This window comes from Miscanthus floridulus, chromosome 13, assembly GCF_019320115.1.
Source record: "Miscanthus floridulus cultivar M001 chromosome 13, ASM1932011v1, whole genome shotgun sequence".
Lineage (NCBI taxonomy): Eukaryota > Viridiplantae > Streptophyta > Magnoliopsida > Poales > Poaceae > Miscanthus > Miscanthus floridulus.
Genome location: NC_089592.1, coordinates 47,294,389 through 47,302,099, shown reverse-complemented (window position 1 = coordinate 47,302,099; position 7,711 = coordinate 47,294,389). Strand labels below are relative to the sequence as shown.

Below are 7,711 nucleotides of genomic sequence, written 5' to 3'. Positions count from 1 at the left end.
TGGCGATGGGAATGATAGGTCTCCCTATATCACTCTTCTTTTCTGGCAAGGAATAATCTATCCACCTTCCCATCGATGGTTGTATATAATAGTATGCTTGCATTGTGAATATCAACAAGATTTATGGTTTCTAGATCTTCTAGTTGGCTCAAAATCTTACCTTTGTCGGTTGGAGGAACAACAGCCGCCAGCTAAACTATTTGTGATTCTATCATTTTATTAAAGCTATGCAAGTTCTTAATGGCAGAGGAGAAGCTATTCATTCTATTATTTATGTTTTCTAAGATCTTGTCATTGGAAGCTAGTTTTCTAGATAAGTCCTCCATAATTTTAGCTTGGCTAGAAATCAATTCTCTCAAGGGTGGTTGATTATTGAAATTATTATAATTATAACCTTGATAGTTACCTTGGTAGTTTGGCTTTTGTTGCTGATTCCATCCTTTATTCTAGTTGAGGATGAATATAGTTGTTGTTGACAAAGTTTACATCCTTGTGCGTTTTAGGACAGTTGTTCCCTGAATGCCTAGTGTTTCCACACTCTTCACATGTCATGTGGGAATCATGAATGTGCATGACTTCTTGCTTCTCATTGGTTCAGTCTTCAAGTTTCTTCATGAGTAGGTCCATCTTGGTAGACAACATGTCTACCTCCTTGAGTTGATGCATACCTCCACCTCTCTTGCGGGTTGGAAGACGTTCTTCATTCCAACCTTGGTTGGAGGCCATCTTCTCTATGAGAGCTATTGCACCTAGGACTGTGAGTGATAAGAAAGCACCTTCCAGCGGTAGCATCCATGTTCTCATGAGTACTATTGGTCAACCCATGGTAGAAAGTCTGCATGAGTAGCCAATTATCTATCCCATAATGAGGACATTCTAATATATAATCTTGAAAGCATTCCCATGCCTTAGGGATAGATTCATCATGCTGCTATTGAAAACTTGAAATTCTCCCACGCAGAGCATTGGTCTTGCCTATGGGAAAGAACTTCGCTAGAAAGGCAGTGGAGCAGTTGTCCCATGTTGTATTTCTATCTTTGTTGGTGTAGAACCATTGCTTTGCCTTCCGAAGAGTGAGAACAGGGAAGAGGCGAAGTAGTATGACGTCTCTGGTCAACCCATTGATGGTCAAAGGGCTACAGATCTCTAGAAAGTGATGGAGATGAGCATTCGCATCTTCATGTGCCTTTGCACAAAACTGGTTGGCTTGCACCATGTTGATGAGAGCTGGCTTGAGCTTCAAACCATTGTCTCCCATATTGACTATTGGTCCAGTATAAATGTTGGCCGTAGTTGGAGTAGAGAACTCATGGAGAGTCTTATCAGCCAGGGCTTCAAAAAACTGGTGTTAAGCTCCACCTAGTCTGGTTGTCTTTCGATTCTAAAGCTAAGACTTTCTTGAGTTTGGATCTAGTTCTCCTTATTAATGCTTCTAGATCTTCAACGTAGTTTGTTGGAAGGTCAAATTCAGTCATACATTACCCTGCATAAGATATAAAAGTAGACAGAACAAGGGTAATCCTGTTTGAGCATAGGCCAATGGTTATCTCGATCACATCAATAAGTATAAGTTTTTCGATATTTCCTTACTACCTAGCTACCTTCCCCGGCAATGAATCTAGAAATGGCTTGTTGGTATTTATTAACCTGTCACTTGTTTAAGTAGTCACCTAATGTGGGGGTATGACCCCTAATACCCATAAGGATCCACATGGGCTAAGCCGCTAGGGAGGCCCAACCCACAAGACTATGCTTGGGTCACGCCATTGGTCGAGGCCTAGCTCACAAGACAACACCACACGAAGTATGCCGTAGGATGACGTGCTTCACAAGGCAATGTAAAGATAATTAGTGATTAATGAAATCTACTCAGATATGATAGATATTATATGATCTATAACTTCCTATCTTGTAAATCGATCAGAATGGAAATAACTGATTTGTAACCCTACCCCCCATGCTATATAAGGCGTGTAGGGACCCCCCTCGTTTGGATCAGATGATACGCAATACAAACCACTAAGACACAGGACTGTAGGGTATTACGTCGAGCTGATGGCCTGAAACCTGTGTAAATCACTGTCTCTTGCGTTTTGTGTCACCATCTAGTTCCCTCACGTGCACCTCCACCAATTCATCTACTACCGTGGGCATATCTCTCAGTAGACTGCTGACCAAATTTCATTGATAGTGGTGCGCCAAGTAGGGGGTGTGCAGTGCCAAATCCATGGTGAACCAGATGGTCACCATCCCAAACTCCATGGCCACCCTTGAGCTAGGCTAGATCTTCACGGTTGGATCCATGACCTGGGTCATTAACCTTGATGGCAACAGGGAGATCATGTAGGCAGTGTAGGACCACCCTATGCCAATCACGCTAACACCAGCAATGACATCTTCGGTCCTAGCTCCATGTCGCTAGATCAGAAGATCCATCAGCAATGATGACCTGATCGCATCCATCGATCGAGTCATAGATCGCCTAACAGAATGTCAACTCCTTGTGGATTTGGTCCTAGATCGCCTAATAGAATTTCTTTCCATCCTAGATAGTCAAAGTGCCAGGCAATGGCTTAAATCGTAAACTTCCCAATCTCTGCCTTTTTTGTCTAACACTCTTCAGAACCAGTCTCTCCATCCCTTAGGCATTTTGGGCCAATTCCTAAAGGGATTTTTGGTGTTCCAAGAAGATAGATCTACTAAGGACTGCCTGAAAGGAATTTGATTGGTTTCTTAGGTTGATAAAATCCAAAGGATTAGTATATCCCATGGGTCCAAGGTAATAAACATTTGGAACAATAGATGAAGGGATCAAAATTTTATTTTCCATTCCCTAGAAACCCAGGTGAGATAAACTTAAGGAAAAGGAAAATACAAAGCAACGACTGATAGTTGAAAGGCAGAATTTTGGAGACGTACCTCAGGGATGTAGTCGATGGTCGCCATTTTAGTTGGAACAGATCTGAATCTAAGAAAGGGTTGCAGAGGAGTGACTTAAAAAGCAGCTCGAGCAAAGTAGAGAAACTACTAGGGTTGGAGCTCTAGTGATGGCGGCTTTGGTTATTGAGGCTTGCTCGAAGAAGAAGGGGAAAGTAAATCGGCCAAATGGATTGAAGGTGATACTGTTAGGATGCTATATAAAGTCTGGCCCAAAAAGTCAGGAGTCACGCATTTGTTTCAGAATACGTGGTTGCAATGTGGTGAACAGATGAATGAAATTTTGGAATAAAATCATTTTTATTCCAAAATTGGGGGGCATGTGTTTGTAGATTTTTATAATAACAGTTGTATTGATCCGGTCAAACCTCACTGTTGACGATAACAGATTAGATTCAGAGCGTTTGTAGACCCATTTGTACTAGACAGTTGATTTGTTCGCATGTTATATCCCTTCTCATTAAAATTAGCGGCTCAATGTTTTACACTAGTTATATCCATCTAGCTAATGATGTTTCTTTATATTACTTATATTTAGGTGTATTGTACTTGTTATTATAAATCAATCATGACCCACAAGCATCACAGTCCCTAAACTATCAATTTCTTCTCATATCGCCTATTTAGTCAATTCCCCTGTTTGGCTGCTCCCGAAGCAGCATACTTGGAACCTGCCTAGGCAAAACTGACATATTCTACCCTAAATTACTGATAAGACTCTCTCCTTGTCAATTGCAAGTCAAATTGACTGGCACGCCTTCAGGATTTTTAGGATCGACTGGTCCTATGTTCAAGCAAAGCAGATCACTGTGTTGACTCCGCCCAGATCGTTCTAGCTTGCTACGTGTCAGGCGCATCACCACACATTTTTGCGCCAACAAGAACACCGTCCACCACCTCTTTGCCAACCTTGTCAAATGCAATCCCGTCGCTGACCTCTACATGATTGACACAACTGACTATGGTTAGCCCGCGCCTATGGTCAACATGGTGGCCATTCATCAGCTCTTGGAGGATTCCCCTCTTTCGACCAAATCTCTTCACCATGTCTTGGACAAAAGCCCTAATGATTCTTCTGAGGGCCTGACTAGGACCCTATCAAACTACCCTACTTTCCCTCTGGGGTTCAGGGGCCTGATTTTCTATGTTAGCCATGATAGTGTTACCAATGAGGGTGAAACCGCTGAAGAGCGCGACGCTCGTCTAGCAAAGAATGCTGATCGCCAAAGTTGCCAAGACAGCAGAAGCAGCCGTTGAGGCCAGCAAAGATGGTCAGTGCCCTACCCCACTATCAACATAATCTGGAAGAGGCATTTGACATGGTTGGCGACCAGCCAGGTCTATTAGAGTCCAAGTGCCAATCTCGCTATCGCTTTCACCATGCTCGACAAACTCCCTCACACTCTAGAGGTCGAGAAGGTCCAAGCGCACATCATAGCTGCACAAGTCTAGGTCAACGAGTTCTAGAATGACGCACCATCTTACTCCACCAGCGTTGGCTTCTATCTGCCACTGTAACACCCTAGGTGTTAAGCATGCATTTGGCATTGGCATTGCATGAGCACAAGCATCATTGATCATTCATGAGCATGAGCATCTCTTTATCTCTATGTTTGCTTATATCACGTGTGTTGCCACTAAATGCTTTACATATGCTAGGGTTTACATGTAACCAATGTATAAATTAGTTTGTGGGACCTTAGGAGTACTTTTAACATGTTTAGAATGTCATATGGAACAACTTTGGTATTCATGACTTGGACCAGTTTGGCCTCTAAGTAATGGTTATAGTGTAAGTTATAATTTTCATGTTACATGATTGACCTAAGTTGAACTATACTCTAGAAACTTTGCATGGCAGTGTACCCTTAAGAAAAGTTGTAGTACTTGACTAGAGCAACAACTTTTATTTTTAGGTCAAGACCTAATTTGGTGCATAGCATGCTAAAAAATAGCTCACAAGTAGCTAGAAATGTTGTTTTGAAGGCTTGAAAATTTTCTAAGTCTAAACCACGTTTATAGTTTCAAGTGCTGCACTTTTGGGTTGATATTACTCATGAACCATTAGGATTTAGGCCAAAGACCTTTTAGCAATGTAGTAGATCTTGTGTAGCTCTACAATTCTTGTTAAAGAAGTTTTTGCATTGGACGAACAGTTTAGGAGTTACGATCGTGTGAAGTAGCTCTGTTAGTCATGTTCGTCACCTCTGATGGCCACGTCCATGCCGCCGTCAGTGGTCGACCAGGGCATGCCAGGTGCACCACGTGGTGGCCATACATCAGAGTTGGCCTGGCTAGTCTGGCTAGTGTGGAGGGTTATGTCATGCTCCTACGCTGCTCGATTCCTTCACTCTCATGCCTCGCTTCTCTCTCACCCACGCCAGAGCAAAGCGCAGCACCCACCACCGTGCCATCGCCGTCACTCTGCCATGCTTGCTCAGCTGTCATCGCTGCACCATTTCCCAATCGACCACATCAACAACTCCACCATTGTCACCTCTTCCACCCCGACCAGCTTGCCCCTCTTGCCGAGCCAGGGTAAGGGTGCATTTTGCTTCGTCGCCCACACGCCATCACTGGAGCACCGCCGAGCTCCAAGCCCGCCATGGCCTGGCCATTCCATTGCCCCACATGCATCCATCTCCTTTGGTCCAGGACCCTGCTAGTGCCTAGTAGCTTAGGTCAAAGTGAGGGTTGATGCTACTGCGTGTCGGTGTCAGAATGGTTCGCCGCTACATGCGCGGCCGCCATTGCCGTTGTGGCACTAGAGCTCATCGCCATCGAGCTAGTCGACCGTGTCCCTCTATACTCTAGCACCTTCAGTAGGGTAACCCTAGGTCTAGCTAACAACATCATGGAGACCTCTCTCCCATCTTCATCTTGCTGGAATGATGAGAGCACCGCCGTGCTCCGTGCGTCACTGCGCGGTCAGAGCTCGCCATCACATCACCGGAACCCTAGCCACCTAGGTTAGCTTCGATAGGTTACCACAAAGCTATAGAGCACCTCATCGCAGCATATGGTGGTCGAAGGACACCGGCGTTCCAGTGCGCGATCACCGTCGTCTACCATTACCACCGACGAGCTACTTCTGGTGAGCTTCCAGGCTAGCCGAGCACACCTATCGACGCGTCTTGATGAGACGAGCACGTAAGTGTTGTCGTCATTGCCGGTGATCTCACCGCTAGCGAGATATCACTGGTTAGAGCACCTCCTCTACTTTGGAGTCGCTGATGTCTGGGTCCCACTGACCAGCGGGCCCCATCTCTCAGTCTGTGTAGTAGTTGATTTTTTGAATTGTTTTCATAGATTTGAATGCTTGTTTTAAAAATTCTTATCTCAAGTTTGGAGAGTCCAATTTTGGTGAACCAAATTTTATTGGATTCCTCATGAAGTGTAGTATTTTATAAAAATATGAAATGCACTGTTTCTAGTATTTTTTAAGGTGAATAAAATGTAGCTAGATAAGTGCTTTTGAATTGTTTGCAATCTTGTAAAATACATAACTTGAGCTAGGGAAGTGATAAAATTTTGATTCCAATTTTGCTGATCTTGTGTTGGCATTCTCTAACTAGGAAAAATACTAAACTTGTAGTAAACTTGATTGGAGTAAGGCCTTTCTATTTATCTTTAAATAAATGGTGTTTTCTAAGGAAATTCATAGGGATAAAAATAAGTAACATGAGTGCCCGGATCATTAGCCTACCACATTCATGAAAGGCAAGCCTCGAAGCATTATAAGTCTCCCTATTTTATTAATGTCATCTAAGTTATTCGTATTGATGCATTATGTGATAGGAGTTGTTTGGAAACACTTGCTGCATATTACTTTTCCTTGAGCAGAATATCTACCTAGAATCCTATTTAAGTCCAGGAACACTCCTTATGCTTAGCTATGCTTAGACTAGTAGAAGCCTGGTGATTTCCTGTCACCTGCAAGCCATAGGCGATAACTTGATCACGGTTGGCTATATTGTGCTATCGTGGAACATAACTTAGTGTTGTTGATTAAATGGAGACCAAGCAGAGTCTTATGATGGTGGTGATCATAGTGATTCCATCTATGTTGTTTAAGGACCAGTCATTGGAGTTCATCTTGTCATGTTGAACACATGCCTCTCACATAGCTTGTCGGATAAGTCGTTCAATTCAGACCGCGAAGCTGAGTAGCTCAATTCAGGTCGGGACCTGATAAGTGAAAGTGCACACCCTGGAGGCAGTAAGGATATGCAGAGAGCCAATGGCATGAGCCCAAGGGTAGGGTGAGAGTCCTGAGCTTCCTATTAAATTGGTAGTATCTCTAAAAGTGCGACGTTGATTGGACCCATGATTTGGACCTAAACTGTACCAAAGGTAACCCGAGGTGGCCCCTGATCAGGTTGCCTGGGTGTGTGTTAGGAATATTTCCCTAGCTAGGTTGGAATCAATTCGAATCGCTAGTCTCTCCCAGATAGTGAGAACTTGATAGGAGTACGCTTCATCGTAGTAATTGATGGAAGTGCTGGTTATGAGATATGAAAGAGCTCAACTTGATATGGTTATTATTGTGTTGACTTAATGGTACCAACATGTTTGGCATAGGATAGTTGCTAATCTAGTATGAGATAGTATTAATAACTGGTGATTCATAGTTTAAAAGATATTGGACAACTAATTCTTTTTATGCAAATAATATCAACCAACTCTACTTATAAAGCCTTGCATACTCCTAGGTGTCTTAGTATTTTAGTTGATGACAGATAAGTCTAACTAAGTACCTTCTTGTACTCAGGAT

The 7,711-nt window shown here is 43.2% G+C and overlaps 1 non-coding gene across 1 annotated transcript; it reads left to right on the top strand.

Annotated features, from left to right (window-relative positions):
* The first annotated feature begins 857 nt into the window (after window positions 1–857).
* LOC136502335 (small nucleolar RNA R71) lies at window positions 858–966 on the top strand. Its single transcript, XR_010770497.1, has one exon. It is a non-coding gene; the product is annotated as a small nucleolar RNA R71 (small nucleolar RNA).
* Window positions 967–7,711: the final 6,745 nt, after the last annotated feature.